The sequence below is a fragment of the Vicugna pacos genome, chromosome 20 (genome assembly GCF_048564905.1).
Source record: "Vicugna pacos chromosome 20, VicPac4, whole genome shotgun sequence".
In the NCBI taxonomy this organism is placed as follows: Eukaryota; Metazoa; Chordata; class Mammalia; order Artiodactyla; family Camelidae; genus Vicugna; species Vicugna pacos.
The window spans coordinates 4,146,079-4,163,998 of record NC_133006.1 but is presented as its reverse complement, the minus strand read 5'-3'; the positions used below and the strand labels follow the sequence as shown (position 1 = coordinate 4,163,998).

The 17,920-nt window shown below is 57.2% G+C and overlaps 1 protein-coding gene across 5 annotated transcripts in view; it reads left to right on the top strand.

Annotated features, from left to right (window-relative positions):
• The first annotated feature begins 120 nt into the window (after positions 1-120).
• The window catches only part of LOC140685452 (uncharacterized), a 165,823-nt gene continuing 148,023 nt past the window's right edge, over positions 121-17,920 (top strand). The window contains exons 1-5 of one of the 5 annotated variants that reach the window (XR_012062071.1): positions 121-457; positions 6,840-6,927; positions 7,159-7,283; positions 8,125-8,411; positions 8,501-8,964. The gene's annotated coding sequence lies outside the window, so the exon portion shown is untranslated. Of the gene's footprint in view, positions 458-6,839; positions 6,928-7,158; positions 7,284-8,124; positions 8,965-17,920 lie in introns of those variants that run through there. The other 4 variants (XR_012062072.1, XR_012062070.1, XR_012062073.1 and 1 more) reach the window with 4 other exon arrangements.

Here is a 17,920-nt window from a genome sequence, read left to right as displayed (position 1 = left end):
ACCAACCAGAGGGACTCCTCCCAGCTCATCGTGCCACCTGCAGGTTGTGCTGATAGCAGGATCCTCTGAGAGACATCACACCCTCCCACCCTGGGAACAGGAGAGCAGCTCACAGGTTTCCTCAAGAGGATGGTCACATGACCCCAGTCTGGCCAGTCAGCACGTTCCGTCCTCCCTGGCCGCTGTGATTGGCTCAGGGCTGGGCACCAGCCCAGCCAGACTCCACGGTCAGGCCTGGAATCCCGGAGGAGGAGAAGTTATATCTCAGCTGGCACCTGAGGGGACGTGATGTCAGCCTGCGGCAGTTGGTGGCCATCTTGCTCTCATAACGGCAGAGCCATGTGAAGATTGCACCAGTGGCAGAGCCCAGAGGTGGGGAAGGACGACTTCTGCTGACGTCACTGAGCACCACGTGCAGCCCTGCCTGAAGCTGTCTCCCCGTGGACGTCTCGGTTAGGTAAGTCATTCTCTCCTGCCCTGTTTGCTTCTTTAGGCCAAACAGTGTGGCGACAGGCAATGATGTGTCCAGAGACCTCTGTTCAGTCATTGTAACTGATGAGAGAGTGAACGTGGCCTCAGTGAACGGGTTTGCTAGTGGCAGCTCCCAGGTCCTGGCTGTTAGAGCGCACACACTCAGCCGGGTCTCAGCTCTGCTGTCACACCTGCTAACCCGCCCCTCTCCTCTCCCGCCTGCCCGGCCTCGGGGCTGGACACCCCAGGGCACCTGGATCAGCCCAGGGCTTTGTGTTATAGTTTACACAGGCTGCCCCCAGGTCTGAGGGTGAGGGTGACTGGGTTCCAGGTCACAGAGGAGGAAACAGACTGGAGGGGTTTGCTGGTGAGCTGTGGAGGTGGGACCCCAGTCCACCTTCGGATCTGTGACTTCAGATGGGCAGCCCCCCACCCTCAGCCAGGATGCTTGCTAAGCCTAGGGGCGCAGGAGTCCTGCTCCCTCCAGCACGTCTCCTGGGGGGGATGGGGAGGAGGGGAGGTGTGGGCTCTTCTGTACACAGCACTCACCCCTGCAGGGGCTCACGTGTGACCCCTCAGACTGCCATTCCTTCTTCATGACCTGGGCCTCCTTGGCCGGGCATGAGACACACCTTGACCTGTGGGCGCTGCAGTCCACGGGTGCACACGTGGACAGGTGCACCCATGACTGAGAGGACAGCACCCCAAGTTAAGGCCCCCCTGCTCAGATGATTACATCCTGGAGCTGAGGGGAGCTCAGAAGTCTGGGGGCCAATTCTCACCTTCAGGGCAAATTGTTATCATCCAGGGGGCTGATATTTTAAATTTAATTACACATTTGCAATCCAATAGTCAAGCCCCTTTCTCAGCAGCCTTACAGCCTCTAAGCTTTTACATCTCTCTGGGACCAAGTTTTTAGCTTCACATTGAGTCCCATTATGGACATAAACTCTGGTCTTTTCATTTGTCACCTTCAGCATAACAGGCCACCACCCCAAGCTCTTCCTCCCTTCCCCTTGTCAACACCTCCACACGGAGATTGGGGCTCTTTTGATGCAGTTGTGCAGACGTGTGAGCTAAGGATTTAGAATGAGCAGGCTAGGAGGGGCCTGCCCCACATGGCAGGGCAGATGGGCGGGCAGGGGGTAATGGTTCACCTATAAAACCTCAGCTGGTGTCAGGCAGCAACAGCAGAGTGGAAGCCGAGGGCTGAGTGGGTGCAGATTAAGTGGATTAGATGTGTTCACCCAGCTGCCTCGGGGATGGTGGCCCTAGAGCAGGACGACAAGTGTGGAAGATGGAGGGTCCCCAGTGCCTGGACATCCTCCGCCTTCTAAAAATGAGAGTTGAGATGTGGCTTTGAAATCAGAACATTGGGATTCAAAGCTTCCCCCACCACTTGGTCAATTATTCAAAGCAAATGAGCCTCAGTTTTCTCATGTGTAAAATGGGAACATTGAAGCCTCTCCCTCTGAGGGTGGGGAGGGGAGTAAATGGGGCGACAGCAGAGCACAGGGCTGTCTGGGCTAGGGCTGTCTGGGCTGAGCCTGCACCCAGCCAGGCCGTTGTCGCTGCCGACCACTGTCTTCCAGGGCAGGGTCTGCGCACTCTCCTTGTGAAGGTCCAGACAGCAAACACTCCAGGCTTTGAGGGGCCGACAGCCCCTGTCACAACCACCGCCTGCTGCTGCTGGAGGGCGGAGGTGGCTTCTGCAGCAGATAGTCCGGGCTCCCACCCCGCTTCCTGGGAGGTGTGTGACTGAGATACAACTGTCACGTAACGTGGTTAGTTCTAGGTGTGCAGCGTGATGATGGGCATCTTGTGAAATGGTCGCCGCAGTAAGTTGAGTTGACATCCGTCACCGCCCATAGTTACACATTATGTTTCTTGTGATGAGAAATGTTAAGACGTGCTCTCTTAACAGCTTTCAAATGCACAGCACAGTGCTGTTAATTAAGTCACCTTGCTGTGCATGATGTCCCCAGGACCGGTTTGTCGTAACCTGGAAGTTTGCACCTTTCGATTACCTTCACCAATTGCAACCACCCCCACCCTGACCGCTGGCAACCACTAACCTGATCTCTGTTTCTGTGGGTTCGGCTTACTTTGTAGATTCCACATATAAATGAGGTCATAAGTATTTGCCTTTCTCTGACTTGTTTCCCTTAGCACAATACCCTCAGGGTCCAGCCATGCTGTCACAAATGGCAGGACTTCATTCTTTTTAATGCCTGAATAAGATTCCATTGTGTATGTATATGTCACATTTTCTCTGTCCAGTCGTCTGTCAGCGGACACTTAGGTCGTTTCCATGTCTTGGTTATTGTAAATAATGCTGCAGTGAACGTGGGCCTGCGGTTGTCCCTTTGACATAGTGATTTCATTTCCTTTGGCTGGATTCCCAGGAGCGGACTTGCTGGATCACATGGGAATTCTATTTTTACGTTTTTGAGGAACCGTCACACTGTGTTCCGCCGTGATGGCACCAGTTTGCATTCCCACCAGCCGAGCCAAGTTTCCCTTTTCTCCACACCCCCGCCAGCACTTGCTATCGCTTGTATTTTTGGTAACAGCCATCCTGACAGGTGCGAAGTGATACCTCGTTGTGGTTTTGGTTTGCATTTCCCCGATGACGAGTGATATTGAGCACCTTTTTATGTATCCATTGGCCGTCCGTGTGTGTCCTTTGGAAAACTGTTCAGTTCCTCCTGCCCATCTTTAAATCGGATGGCTTGGCATTTTTGCTGTTGAGATGTAGGACTTCCTTCATATGCTGTGGGTGTTAACCCCTTATCAGACATATGATCTGAAAGTGCTCTCCCCTTTCTGTTTGTTGCCCCGACCTCTGCTTTCTGGATGACGTGAGTCCAGGCACTCAGGAGTCTCTGCTTCTCACATGCATTTCCAAAACTGGGTGGGAGGGGGCTGTGTTCCAATAAAACTGCATGTAGCCGTCGGTCACTAACCCCTCTTCTAGGAGGCTGGCTCTGAGGAGTGCAGTGTGGGCAGGCATGATTCCCCTGAAGCCGTCGGTCAGATGGGCCTGTGCTCTGGAATTCACACCTCCCAGCCCGGAAGTGATGGGGCAGTTTGCAAAGGGAGGGCCTTGCAGCTGAAACCCTGTGCCTTGCTGGAAGGACCTGAAGACCAGGTTGTGCGGAACAGGGACTCCCCCAGGTCACAAAGCTCAGTTCCGGCTTCTGGGACGCTGAGAGCTGCTCCGAGCCGCTGTCACTGAGGAGGGAAGGGCCTCAGGCAGGAGGGAGGAGCTGCTGGACTGCACGTTCCCTGCTTGTCAAGGGTCAGCGCTGGTGACGTGTGGCACGTGGACTCAGCTTTGGGCGCATAAGAGGAGAGGTTCTTGCGGGAGGACTGGCTTTTTCCTCCGATTGAGGGCCTACTGTGTGCCAAGCACTGCAGTCCTCCGAGTCAGGGTTGGAAAACCAGGCACAGAGAGGTTGGGGAAAGTTTCCAGGTCACACAGCAGTAGGGGCAGCACCGGGTTCTGATGCAGACCCGACACCCAGCCCACACCCTCTCTCCTTTCCCAGGACCATCATGATCCCACAGGTCAGCGTCCCCCAGAGAGGCCCAGGTGTGGGCACTGGGACTTTCCCTGCCTAACATGCCAGGAGCCTTAAGAGGGAGGACAGGGTACTCCCTGAGTCCACGATGCCCAGAGGCTGCTCTCAGGGAGGGGCCCCACACCTCAGCACCTAGCACCCCCAGCACCCAGGGGGCCGAATCCTATCTCTGTCCTGGGATGAGTCACTCTTTCCTCCCTGCCTCGGTTCTCCTGCTGGAACCAGCAGCTGCTTCACAAGGTTCTGAGGACCCTGCAGGATACTGGAAGCAGCGCCCGCACGCAGGGAGCGCCGTGGGGCCAGCGGCACTGGTCTCCTTGTCTTTTCCTTGCCCCTTTGCTGGATGAGGAGGAGTCCCAGCGGGGCCCTGGCTTGTCCCGGTTCTCACCCCCGCTCAGGGCCCCGCAGGGGGTGATACCCAGGCTGGACTCTGTCCCCTGCCCCTTCTGGGCACCCACATTCCCTGCACCTGGGCTGCCTGGACGCTGTCTTCCAGGGGCCTCTCTGTGCCTCCCCCTGCCCGCCTGGCACCCCCCCACCCTGGGTTATCCCGGCGCCCTCTGGCCCTTGGCCCCACACCTTCTCCATGTTGAGTGGAAGTGCAGTGATGGACAGGCTGGGCCTCCTGAATGGTGTGGGGGAGCCCGAGAGCCCGAGGTGGGGAGGGGGTGTGTCCCCAGTCATGCTCTGATTCGCTCAGAGATTCTTAGCACCTACTCTGCCGGGTGGATTTGGGGGACAGAGGGATGACATGGACGCAGGTGAGCTGAGCACTGAGGGGACGTCAGCAGAGCACGAGGAGGGGGCGAGCCCAGGCTGGTCCCATAACCCCCTCAGCCTTGGCTTTCCCATCTTTAACGTGGGACAGACTACTGTGAGGTGAGTGGGAGCCTGGCCCACAGCCAGACACTGTCCCACATGCCTTAGGAGGAGGAGCTCATGACCCCTCGTGGAAACCTATGGGGCAGGAACAGGTGTTATCACCCCTTTCTACAGATGAGGAAATTGAGGCACAGAGAGGTGAGGTGACCGCCCCAGATCACAGAGACCAGGCCATCAGGGTCCGGGCTCGTGGTCAGTGCCCACTCTGGGTGTCCCTCCTCCCTTCACCCTCCACTGGGACCCATGGCCGCAGCCTCCTGTCAGTGTGATTGTTCATGGGGAGCAGGATGGGGGCGCTAGGAGCCTGTTTCTCTGAGCACTGCTTTCCCAGGGGGCTCAAGGGGTTGGTTGTATTCACTACTGGACACCCAGGCCCAGGCCCGGGCCCAGGCCACACTGCAAGGCCTGAATCGGTGTTTGTTGAGTGAATACCTGAACATCTGCATGTACCTGCATGGTGCCCCTTATTTCCTCATCTCCACAGCACGTCTGGCTGCATGGCTGACACCTCCTGTCATCAGGCCTCTCCCAGGGACAGCCGGGGGGCCAAAGCTGCTCAGCTGCGGACAGGGACCCTCAGGGGCTCTTTGCCTGCCCCAAGCCTTTCCTGGGCTGTCCCGGGCAATCCACAGGGAGGCCTGGCCGCTTCCAGGAGCAGCAATGAGGGCCCCGTCCCAGGAGTGTGGAGTGGGTGTTGAGGGGTGCTTCCTGAGGATGACTCTGCATCTGAAGGGGCACCGGGGGTCAGGCTGCTTTAATGTCCATGCCAGGCCCCCACCCCTGCTGTCCAGTCGTAAAGGACACCGGCCATGGGGCTGAGGTTCTAGCAGGTTCCCGCTCCCTCTCTGTGCCTCAGGGTCCTCATCTGTAACAGAGAACCAGTAACAGGGCCACGGGAAGGCTCACCAAGACCTTGCTCAAGTGGCCACTGCCTTCTTGCTGCTCAGTGTCCTTGTCTGTGATAGAGAACTAGTAACATTTTCCCTTTTGGTCACATTTTTCTGAGTCCCTTTCCCTATTGGGCCCAGGATACTCATAGAGCTCACAAACTGGAGAGGTAATTGAAGTGAGGTCACAGCCATGGGGGTCCCAGGTGAGGCCAGAGGGCCTGCAGGAGGGCGTGGGAACCCAGAAGGGCTTCACGGAGGAGGTGAGGTCTGAGCTGGGTCTCCAAGGATGAGCTGTCATCTAGCTGGGACCTTGCACAGAGCAGGACCCACGTACATGATGAATGAGGGTGTGGAAGAATGAACGGGCTTCCCCTAACAAGAAGCGAGGGAGGGCAGCCCCCAGGTGAGGCAGGAAACACAGCGCAGGTGGGGGCAGGGGCGGGAGGGGCAGAGGTCGGGGCTGCAGTGTGATGCCAGCATCTGGCCGCCACCATAGCCTGTGCCCTGGTGGGTTGGGAGCCGTCGTCTGCCCTCTGCTCCAGGACCTGCTCTTGATTCCCAGCAGTGCTCACCTGTGTCACCTCTGTGTCCCTGGACATGCCTCATGGGGACTGTGTAGGAGGTCCCTGTTCACTGTGCAGGCAGGGAAGGCTCCCCTGAGGAGGTGACATCTGAGCTGAGCCCTTGTATGGACCGTGTTTCTTCCTTCTGTAGCCTGGATGCCTTCATCTGCGCTCCAGGCCTGTGCGGGACACGCCCTGCTCTCAGTCACCTGGACTTGGCCTCCCGCCTCCCTTGTGGGCCCTCCCGCCCCAGGAGGGGTCCTCCTTCTAAGTCTAACCCCCCACCTTCTCCACTGGACTCGGACTCACACTGAGCCGCTGTCCACCCGCCCGACTCGCCCAGAGTCCGGTCCAGACCCTCGGGGCCACCCCTCCCCGCCGGAGCCCATGAAGTTACTCAACCGGCTGGTCCTCAGCCCGCTCACCTGCCTCGCCCTGCCCTCCTGCAGAAACCCCATGACGGCCCTGTCCACGGCGCCTTGCCCCTCGGCTCCTGGCCCTGGCTTCCCCGCGTGGTGCCATCGCGCCTCCAGTCCGGTGAGTAGAAACTGCCTTTTCAATGGCCGTTGTCCCCTGACCCACTGGCCTTTCTGAACCTCACTCTTCCTACTAATATAATCTATTTCACACCAGCCTGTGAGGTGCTTTGCAGACATTGTTTATAGAATAAACAAATGAAGAACAAGTGACCTGTAGACCTTTTTAACATCGTCTACAAGTTCATTGTTTTCATATGGGTTAGAATTCCTTTTCCCTATAAAATCACAGGCTCCTCGAGGGTGGCGGAGACATAAAAACTACATGGACAGGAGCAGACGCCCGTAAGGCTCTACATATCTGTCTCCCCAGACTGAGGGCTCAAGACCAGCTTGACCAAGTCCTGCCTTCACGCTGTGAGTGGGGTTTCATTGGTTTTCAAATTAAGCTTCTGCACTTAGCTTAGCTTGGAAGTTGTCGGTTCCAAACTCATCTTTCCAGTAATAACCAAGTGACACCACGTGTGAGACGCCCTGTCCCCTGAGTTACTTGATGAGAACCTGCAGGTGTCAGCAGGGAAAGAGTCAGGGCAGCGTATTTACACACAAGCTGCGTCTTTGGGGGACAGTGGGGGTGGCGCCCGGGAAGATGTCAGCTCCTGACTCGTTTAGTTGGGACCATCCATCTTCACACGTTGGACTTCCAGAGAAGTGTCCAGAGGGGAGAGTGGGCTGGAGCCGGGCTTGGCTGTCATCCCTCCTCAGAAGGGAGGGCTGGAAACCTCAGACAGCTGTGGTCCTGGGAGCAGCCTGACACGGGGGGGCCACTAGAAGTGTCCCCTCCTAGGCTGCTGTCCTGCTGAGGGTCGGGCCCAGCTGCCGAAACAGAGAAATGGGGAGAAGTGGCCCTGGGGCAAAAGTGACAGTTCTGGAGGGTGAGTGTGTCTGCGGATGCAGGTGCAGCAGGACGACCACGGTTAATGGCACTGCACCGTGTCGGGGACATTCGCCAGGAGAGTAGCCTCGAGGTGCCCCCACCGCACAAAGTGAAACACAGATGAGGTGGCGGCTGTGCTAATTAGCTTGCCGGCCGTAATCATTTTACTGTGTGTGTTCGCACCAAAATTTTATGTTGCACACCTTAAATTCATGGGATTTTTATTTAAAAAAAAAAAAAAGATAAGGTCTGGGATGTGAGTGGCCAGCAGCTGCACCTGGGCCCTGACTTCCACAATGAGACAAATGACACTCCTGCCAGGGTCAGACCCAACCTGCAAATGACGGAATGGCAGCTTTTGGTTTCTCGCTCTTGGAAGCCAGCCCCCGGGCTGTGAGGGAACCCAGCAGCCATACGGAGGCCGAGGCCCAGCCTCCAGCCCAGCTGAGCCCCGGATGACGGCCCCTGTGCGCAAAGCATCCGCCGAGGCCCCGGGCAGCAGAGAGGAGCCGCCCCCCCGGGCCTGCCCGCACCGTGCCATGCTGCGGGAGTGAGTGAGGACTGCTTCAAACCACTGCGTTTAGCGGTGACTGATTTCACAGCAGCAGGTACCCGAACACCGCCTCACCCTCGCCCCCAACTGCTCCAGGTCCTTGGACTCCCTTCACCTTTACAGACTGGCATTTGTGTCACCCAGATTCACAGGTTGAGGTCTCCCCGTGTGGCCGTGCTTGGAGGTGCAAAGGTTGAGCAAGGTCCGGAGGGTGGCCCTACCCGGTTGGTCTGGTGTCCTTACATGAGAGCAAGTCCCCAGAGCTGGCTCCCCGCCACATGTGGACACAGTGAGGACGCGGCCAGCTGGCGGTCGGGAGGGCAGTCATCACCAGAAAGCGACCTTGCTGGACATCGCTTGGGCCTCCCGCCCCCAGCACTGTAGGAAGATGAACTTCTACCATCCAGGCCTCCCGGGCGGCGACCCTGGGTCGGGGCGGCCCCTCCGGCCTTGACGTCTCTGCACACCCTCTCCCTCCTGCCTGATGCTCGATGCAGCTGCCGCTCAGAAACTGTGCTCCTGACGCAGGGCGGGGTGGGCGGTGGGGACATCGGCCAGGCCCCCCCGCCCCCCACTCTCAAAGCGGCCGCCCTCCCCCTCAGCACGGTGCAGGCGGCGGCGGTGGCTCAGGTGTCCCTGAGCAGTGGCCGGACGGCGGCTCCCCTCCTCCCGGCTTGGCACGGGGACTGGCACACACCTGCTCCGTTTTTAGGGAGGATGCTGTTCTTGGCCAGGAAGGGGAGGGTCCCCTCTGACCCAGAAGTTCTGCTCCTGGGCGTAAACACCAGTGAAACGCGGGGCACGGCTGGGCGGTGAGTTCTGGGCCCCAAACTAGGACAGGCCCAGCGTGTCTTCGGGGAGTGGATGAACGTGGCCCGTCCGCACGAGGGGCACTCACCAACCACGGCATCAGAGCGAGTCATCCAGATGGCCAGTCCCCAAAGAGGGCACGTGTCACAATCTGTCTGAAGGAAGTGGAACAGAAAAGCCCGGTGCCTGGGCCGAGAGGTGCCCGCCAGGGAGTCAGACGATGAGGTGAAGCAGGGACAAGACTGTCGCTGAGGCCAGGCCCCCCTGGAAGAGGGGTGTTCTCATTTACTGACTCGAGCAGTGACGACGGTGGGTCTTCACTACGGTGGGTCTTCAAACTGTTGACAACACACACGCACACACACCTATGTAGGTGAGTTTTGTACGTCTACTGTGTGTGCATCCACAATTTTTAATGGAAAAAAAGCAATTTTTCAAGAGTGGCAAATTACTGTTTTTAAAAGGTGGGACAGAGTTCCCCTCTAAGACCCAGGCCCGTTGTCACAGGTGGGTGAGCCTGGACTTCTGGCAGCACCCAGCCGCCCCCTCGGTCTCACCAGCAGCGAATGAGCGAACAGCCAGTGGCTCCCAGTTGCCTGAGTGTAAACCCCTTGTCCGGAGGGAGCTGGACCCCCTCCCAAAGTTCCAGGTGGGCACCAGTGCTCGCCGACCTGGCCACGCCGCCCGGACACTGGCAGGTGACAGGGGCCCGAGTGGGGTCCTCCTGCCCCAGGGCAGTGACAAGGTCGGCCCAGTGACAGTGTCAGCTGGACTTCCCAAAGCAAAAGCCAGCACAGACCGGTGAGGAGGGGTGGCCTGGGGCACCGTGGAGGGCTCCTGCTCTGTGTTTTTCATCTGCATTTTATCACAGCTGTGACAGGAAAGAGCGGGCAGTGCGTGCATGTGTGTGTATTTCTTAACTCCATCTTGACCTCGCACCCTGGAGGAAGCCCGTGGCCCTGTCCTGTGAGCTGTCCTATCCTGTGGGCTGTCCTCCCCTGTCCTGTGGGCTGTCCTCCCCCGTCCTGTGGGCTGTCCTCCCCTGTCCTGTGAGGGCCCCACGTGTGAGGACCTTGCACCTCCTCTACCAGCCACAGGAGTGAGCCGAGCCTCCCCGGCCCCTCGGGTGATGCGGCCCCAGCTGATAGCCTGACTGTGGCCTCATGGGGGCCCTGAGTCAGAACCACCCAGCCCTGTCTGCTCCTGGCCCCCAGAGCCCACGACAATAATTGTTTGCTGCCAGGAGCCATGATGCAGCGACGGACCGGGAACACGCGACCCTCCTCGTCTCTCCACCCCAAAGGGCTGTGGAGACGACCTTCTCTTCATCTGTTTGTGTCCTGTGTCATCATCTATAAGGACACGGGTCTGTCAGGGGCACTGCAGGTCTCGGGTGCCAAGGCTGGTGGGGGCCCTGGATCAGTGTCTGAGGTGCAGTAACACAGCAGTGCCAGGAGCCCCATCATTCTGGGACATCCTGTGTGAGAGGCCAGGACACACCAGGGAGCAAGGACGGACCCTGAGCAGCCTTCCTGGTCCCTGCCCAGCCCCACCCCTGACTGTCTGCCAAGCGACCTCAGAATGTCACTCCATCTCTAGGCGCCTCAATTTCCTCCTCGGTGGACTGGGGGTGACAGGAACGATGAACCCCAAGAATGTGGAAGGAGACAAGGTGGACACCTGCCCAGCGGGGCTGATCAAGGAAGCCGCTTCTCCGAGCACCTGCCTGAGGGTGCACTGTGAGGCTGTGAGCTGCCTCCCCTGGGCGGCGCTCGTGGGCAGACCTGGGTGCATGGAGGGAAGGGCGCCTTCCCTAGTGGGTGAGGCAGCCCCGCGTGCAGGAGCCCAGCGCAGCGCCTGGCCCCGAGCAGGCTCCAGGAAATGTGTGTTGTGTGAGCTCACTTCACCTGCTGACAGCCAAGTCACATATAAACCAAAGACAGCACATTCCAAGGACGGCCTGTAACCCTTGGTGCATCCTTGCCGGTCCTAGGACAGAAGGAGCAGCACAGGAGATGGAGACGGGGTGAGCAGGACTCAGGCAGCAGACGCCTGTGTGTGCGTGGTCGTGGCATCAGCGTGGCCCAGGCAGCAGGCGGCGGGAGCAGCTCAGAGCCCTCTGGTTTCCTGCCCAGGAGGAGAACCAGAACAGGATGACTTTCCAAACTGGCGTGAATGGGTGTGAGGTCATGGAAGCAGCCTCACACCTGTTAGCTCACGTCCAGGGGACTGACCCCAGCAGGAGCCAGGACGAGGCTTTACACGTGCTCACGCTGAGGCCAGAGGTGCCTTAGTCTGGGCTGCCCCAGACCCACCTGGAGATGAGGCTTCTGGCACAAGGAGTTTCTGTGAGAGATGAAGGCAAGGGGGTAGGGAGGTGAGAAGAGGAAGAGAAGGTGCATCAGTATGGCCGTCATCATGCTGTCCGCCACGGCGCAGCCCCGCTGCAGGATCCCCTCACCACTGCAGGGTTCCTTGCTGCAGGATTTCCCCACTGCAGGACCTCCTCCACTGCAGGAGCCCCCACTGCAGGCAGGGGACAGTGGTCCACCCGGGAGCCCGGGAGCCAGTGCAGAGAGGAGGTTTGTGTCCTGGTTGCGTCTGCCCCCAGGGGAGGGTAAGCCTCCACACTTCAGCTGCCGCACAGGTGGCCAAGGGTCTCTGGGAGCAAGAGAAGCCCCCAGGTAGAGAGGTGCTGGCAGTTCACGTGAGGGGAGCCCAGGGCCAGGCGCTCCGACAGCCAGCGCTCCCTGGAATGAGAGCGAGCCTCCTGCCACCCTCATCAAAGGGCCACGGATACTTGAGCCACCGTGCGGACTTCGGAAGGTCAAGGGTGCGCGTAATTGTTTGTCACCCTTGTCTCACTTCTGTGCGGGATCCTGCAGACTGACTCGTTCAACATGTGCGCCACCCCCTCCTTCCATGCCGTGTGTATGTTAGTCTCTGGGAGCCTGAAAGCTGCATTTCCCAGACCCCGGGTTGCTGGCATCTCCGTCACCTCCAGGGTCACTCGCTTGGCTGGGAATCCTCATGCGCCCTGAGCTGTTGAGCCAGGGCACTTGGGAGTCATGGGAAGGCAGTGGGGAGGTGTGGATGGGGCAGCCAGGAAGGCCTGGGCTGAGGTTACACCCTTCAATGTCCCCTGGGGGGCCTTGCCTGCCCTGGGGTCCCAGTCGTGAGCCCCATCTCACCAGGACACTCTGCAGGCCAAGAGATGCTGCAGCGGGTCCGGAGCCAGCCCCTGACCACACACGACCTGGCCGTCCCCCGCTTCCTGCAGCCCGACCCGCTGGCCCTGTCTCTGCCCCCGGAGAGTGAGGCTGCCTCTCTTGGAACGTCCCGGGCTTGCCCGTACCGATGGGCCGGTAGTGGCGACACCACTAGATTTCAGTCTCAGTAGTAAAGGGCTGCTCTCCCCTGGGCAGCTGATGTGAGGGGACGTTTTGGCTTGGGCATTGATGAGAAAAGCGGGCAAAGAGAACTGACACAAGGTTGAATTTGTGGTCCAGTCTTGTCCCTTGAAGGCCTTCTAGGTGTGCGTCTGAGAGATGTGCCTTTCTTGAATGTAAGAAAGTGGTCAGTGAGCAGAGATCCAGTAAAGTAAGTGTCTCAGTGAGCAAAGCCTTTGCTGTGCTGTTCCTCCCTTTGGGTGAGCTTCTCCAGCCCGGGTGGGGGGAGGCGGCTTCTGGGCAGGTCCAGAGATCCAGGGCACTGGGAAGGGCTGACATCTCCTTCACAAAGTGCTTCTCTTAGACCTGAAGCCTGGGCAGGCTGCTCTGGGTTAAATGAAAACAAGGGCTTCTAGAAAAGAAAGGACCCTCCTAGCAGCCTGAGGGTCCCCTTGGACGTAAAAGGTAGAGAAAAGAAGAGGGGAGAAAGGTGGGAGTGTGGATGGAGGCAGAACACGGTCCCACCATGCAAGCGCTCAGGCACGGTCTCCAACTGCCTGCCAGCCATTTGGGGGTGGGACTGGGGAGTGTTTCTGGGAGCAAAGTATCCTGAGGTCTCACCAGTCATGAATAAACTGACTAGTGAGGCTTCCTAAATCTCCATTCCAGAACTTTCCTGGATGCCAAATCCACATTTGGAACTCTCCCCAGCATGATGGACTATGGCCAGACTCCACAGAGATTTTGATGGGTTTAAGCCAATCAGGGCATAACACGTGACTGTAACCAGGTGTGGGGCTGAACATGGAACTGTTAGTTTAATAGGGTGTCAGGAAAGGACTTCTATCCCACTTGGGGGCGGGCTCCCCACTCCACCCACCTCCTGTGATGGGGGGGCGTGAGGTGCCTCTCACCCCAGAGCCATCTGCGGACAGTGAGAGGAGCCACCAGTCAGTGCCCGGCTGACCAGCAGGACAGCAGACACACAGAACCGGGACCCTTGACGTGATTGAGCAAATTGTGCTCTGCCTGGAGCCCCCTTGCTCTGAAGTTCAGTTATGCTGGGTAGTAGAATGTCTTTGTGTTCAAGGTCGTTTCAGCCAGGTCCGTCCTGACTGGTAGATTACCTGTGGTCACGTGGTGAGGATTAGATTAGATAACACCTGGAAAGATTGATTGGCATGATACTGGGCAGTCACAAGCATGAGTGATTTTATTATTTTATTTTATTTTATTTTACTTTATTTTATTACTAAAAGTTTGTTTTCTCAGATGGAGGTGCTGGAGATTGGACCCAGGACCTCATGCGTGCTAAGCATGTGCTCTACCTCTGAGCTACACCCTCCCCCCATGAGTTGTTAAAGTCTGGGATCCAAGGACTCTAGGCCTGCTCTGGCTGTGGGCTTGGCACTCATGTGATATAAAGAGAAGTGGGGAGCAAGGGTGTGGTTTTATGGGCCTCAGGGATGGGGAAGAGAGACTAAATCCCCCTTTTTTTCTTGGAACACATGTGGAGTCTGAGCAGTCTTCCTGGTGGGTGGGCAAAGTCCAGGCCTGGGTGCTACCCATGGGGGCTGAGCCAGTTGTATGCGCGAACAGAAGAGGGATGTAGGTGAAGGATGCTGAGGGCTGGGTGGGGATGAGGAAGGGGCTGCTCCTCCCAGTTACAAGAAGAAGTAACATGAGATCTGCTGCAGTGTGAATGAGGCTTGCTGATCACAGTCTTGACTGAAAGGCCTCCGAAGTTAGGGGTTGGGAGTTGCTGAAGACACTTTCACTTACTGAATGTTCTCGAGTACCTGCTGCCTGTAGGACACATGAGAAGCCTGAGATGAGTCATCAGTGAGCTGTCCCTGGCCTCAGGACGTCTGTCTGGGGCATCCGAGGTGGTGCCCCAGTGAAGACGCGGAGAGGTGCTACTCAGGAGGGAAGTCTGGGCTGGAGACACATGACAGGGTGAGCATCCTGCCTAGGCGGTCATCAGTGAAGCCACCTGGGGGAGGGCGCAGAGGGCAAGGGAAAGGGAAGAGGCTGAGGGTGGAATCTGGGAGGACATGCAAGGAGTTTGGAAAAGTGAATGAAGATGGTTGATCTGGAGAGGGCAGTGTTCTGTGTCAACTCCAGAAAAGTTAAAAGGGATACTGACTGAAGGTGCCCGTTGAATCAGCCTCTAGAGCTCATGGGTGATGGAAGAGAACTGGTTTCTGTGGGGTTGGGTGGGTGAGGCTCTGTCTTGCTGGTCAGGAGGGATGCTGGGGAAAGCGGATGGATGCTTGGTTCTAAAGGGAAGGTGGGATGTAGAGTAAAAGAGGAAGGTACGTTCTCAAGAGGTGCTGGTAATGTGGGAGAGGCTTGCTTCTGTTTCAGAGGAGAAAGAGTAAGAGTGAGATGCTACCGTTATGGGAAAGGAGAGTGGCAGCAGGGGACAGCCAGGGGCGTGGGGGTCCAGAGCGGAAGAATTAGTCTCCCCTAAGAAAAGCTCCCTCCATGGAGTGACAGGTATCCCCGCCACCAAGTGCAGCCACAGGTCTCTGGTAACAGGAGGTGGTGTTGGATCAATGCCCAGAGGGCTCAGGTGAGGAGAGTCAGAGATGCTCAGAAGCATGGACCTGGGGCGCAGGGTGTTGATATCTTCATGGCTCACCTGAGTGCGTGGCACCCTGCGCTGTGGCCAGGTTTGCAGGTGTGTGATTCTCCCAGTCTCTGGCCTGCCTTTCATTCTCTTGACAGTGTCTTCCACAGGCAGGCATTTTCCACTTCAGTGAAGTTCCACTAACTGTGTTTCCTTTTCACAAAGTGCGCTTTTTCATTGTGCCTGCAAACTCACTGCCAAAATCATCCCTCCAGCTGGTGCTCGTGACCGGCTGATCTACACGCGCCCGGGAAGAAGGCCTGTCAGAGGCTGCCCGAGGGTGGAGCAGTGAGGCGGGTGGCTCCCGCAGTCTGAGGGAGGTACAGAGCGCCCCACCTGCAGAGAGGCTGGGGCCAGCCTGCCGGAGCTCATTCCAGAGGAAACCACAGGCCGTGGGCTGTCGGGATCATCTGAGCGGACCATGCCAAGCCTCCCATTCAGGAAGACAGCCCACACCAGCCACTAGGGTGGGCACTGGAGGGAGAGGCTGCCCCCACTTGAGCCTCTTCAGTGCCTCTAGAACATTCTGTCACGTGGAGTCAGACGGAGACGAGCTCCCATGGTGCTGCAAAGTGGACTTGGGGGTGAAGTGTCACAAGACCCCTGGGTTGCTGTGCAGCCCACACCTCTAGGGATGACTGTGGTGAACATGGAAGGTACTGGTCCCAGGCTCCTGAGAGAAGCCAGCCCACGGGGGGACATGTCCTGTGGGGGACACGTCCTGTGGGGGACTGTGCAGGGCTGGGAGCCTGAAGGATTCCACCTACCTGGCTCAGCCACCCCCACCCTGCCCAAAAGGCCAGGATGGCCTGAGGCTCTTCTGGGATCCAAGGGTGGTGACTGAGGCCTGGAACCTGGGTCAGAACACACCACTTTTTCTTCTGTTGCCAAAAGAAATGGGAGGTTCAGAGCAGTAATGCGTGTCCAGGGCATCCAGGGGGTTAAGGGAGAAAGCTGCAGGGGTGGCATCTGGTTCACGGAAACGTCTCAAGCTACGCGAGGGGCCCTTCAGTTCGGGACAGCTGGGCCTCTGCGTCTGCGGGAGACTGAACCCAGGGCTCCCTCAGACACCGAAACCCGCTGATGCTCAAGCCCCTTCTGTCAAGCCGTATAGTGTGTGCACGTACATTCTCCAGGCACATTCTCCAGTAAGCGTTACTCCTCCCTAGGCTACTTATGACCCCTAATGCAACGTCAGTGTGATGTGAATAGTTGCCAGTGTGTGGCCAGTTCCAGGTGCTTTAGGGAATATTCTGGGATTTGGGGGGGGGGTTACATAGTTTTACTTCACACATGGATGGATCCGTGGATGCGGCAATGGCAGAGTCGGATGGCCAAATGCACTGATTTTTATTAGCACAAGATAGCCTTTGAAAAGGTTTCTGTCCTTTGTAAAAAAAAATTTTTTTTTTTACTGAGTTACAGTCATTTAACAAGGTTGTGCCAAATTCCAGGGTACAGCACAGTTTTCCAGTTGTACATGAACATACATATATTCATTGTCACATTTTTTTTCACTGTGAGCCACCACAAGATCTTGTGTGTATTTCCCTGTGCTACACAGTATAGTCTTGTTTATCTAGTCTACATATGCCTGTCAGTGTCTATAGATTTTGAAATCACACTCTGTCCCTTACCACCCCCTCCCCACTGGCAACCACAGGTTTGTATTCTGTGTCTATGAGTCTGTTTCTGTTTTGTTTTTATGTTTTTTTTTTTTGATTCCACGTATGAGCGATCTCATGTGGTATTTTTTTTTTCTCTTTCTGACTTACTTCACTTAGAATGACATTCTCCGGGAACATCCATGTTGCTGCAAATGGCGTTATGTTGTCGTTTTTTATGGCTGACTAGTATCCCATTGTATAAATATACCACCTCTTCTTTATCCAGTCATCTGTTGATGGACATTAAAAGGTTTCTATTGTTAATCAAATTCCCCTAAGCTCCACCACATCCAAGGCAGGCCCCAAGTTCTATGCTGATGAGCACAGGCCTCTGTCCAGTGTTACCGAGCTGGCCTCAGACTGGATGCATCGCCTGGTGGTCACTTCAAATTTACAGCCCCCACTGCCCATCCCAGGATCCGCACATGCACCCAATGGCCTGCAGAAGCCAGTCGGAGGTGGGCAGAGGGGACCAGGGGGTACTGCACATCTGTGCTGGGAGGACCATGGTGCGCTGCAGGACTGTGCTGGGAGGACAGGGATGCACTGCAGAACTGTGATGGAGGATGCACTGCAGATCTGTCCTGGGAGGACCAGGGTGCACTGGAGAGCTGTGCTGGGGGACCAGGGTGCACTGGAAATCATCCACAGGAACCAGTACAGGAAGCCGCCTGCTCCCTACACATCAGACTTCCACAAAGTCTGACCTCTATTGTTGGAGGACACATGGAGGGCCAGCGTCACGGGTGGTTAAAGAATTTATCAAAGGCCAGGAGGAGTTCAAGAACAAAGGAAAGTTTAATAGTTACGCTGCTACGTGGGCCACACAGACGGCAGGTGCCCGCGTGTGCACCGAGTGTGAACGTGCAGGGTCTTTTAAGAGGAAGGGGCGTGAACACAAAGGGACTAGGGAACAGACTTCTGATTGTCTGTAAGTGAGGTGAGGGGCTTTGGTACTTGGGGGGATAGTGGATCTATGACTCCCGTAAGATGGAGACATGGGCTGACGCCAGCAAGGCCGTGGGACTCATGACTGACAAGGGGAGATGGGCTGAGCCACGTCGGC